Genomic DNA, 604 nt, shown 5'->3' with positions numbered 1-604 from the left:
AAGAATCCCGCCCCCCCAAACAGAAACTGATTAAGATGCAGTGAGAGACACACCTAAAACCCTCCAGATAAGGGTGACAAAAGTGAAACAACTGCTCTAGGTCTCATTTGCATCTGAGATGGGAACAGATGACCATTCATTTACATCAACCCCCACAACCAGCTCAGCATTTATCAGACCAGTTCTAATCTGGATTTACAAAGGACTTTTTCTCCCCCCCACCCCACACGCATACACCGCTAAGCAAAAGTAAGTTTATTAGGCATCTCGGGCCATACATTCCCAGGTCCCACTATGGGAGGCCGATGTAAACTTAATTGGCTAAGACTCAGTTGCCGGGTTAGGGAATGCTGAGGCAAGAGACCGAGTCCGAGGGGGCATGGGCAACATTTGAACAATGGTACAAGGTTCATCACAGGGTCCAGCCTGTTGGAGCCCTGTCCACAAGTGTTGTCATACTTTTCCCGAGACGACTGGTGGAAGTCCTCTCCACAACACGTTATGAACTCTCCAATAATTGCCTTCAGTCTGTTAAAAGACCTTAGTAAGATCTGGAAAAGTCATGCTAAGCTCAGGCTTGTTCACAGCAAGTAAAAATCCAAAA

This window comes from Crocodylus porosus, unplaced genomic scaffold, assembly GCF_001723895.1.
Source record: "Crocodylus porosus isolate Cpor-Errol unplaced genomic scaffold, CroPor_comp1, whole genome shotgun sequence".
NCBI lineage: Eukaryota > Metazoa > Chordata > Crocodylia > Crocodylidae > Crocodylus > Crocodylus porosus.
This window is presented reverse-complemented; position numbering follows the sequence as displayed.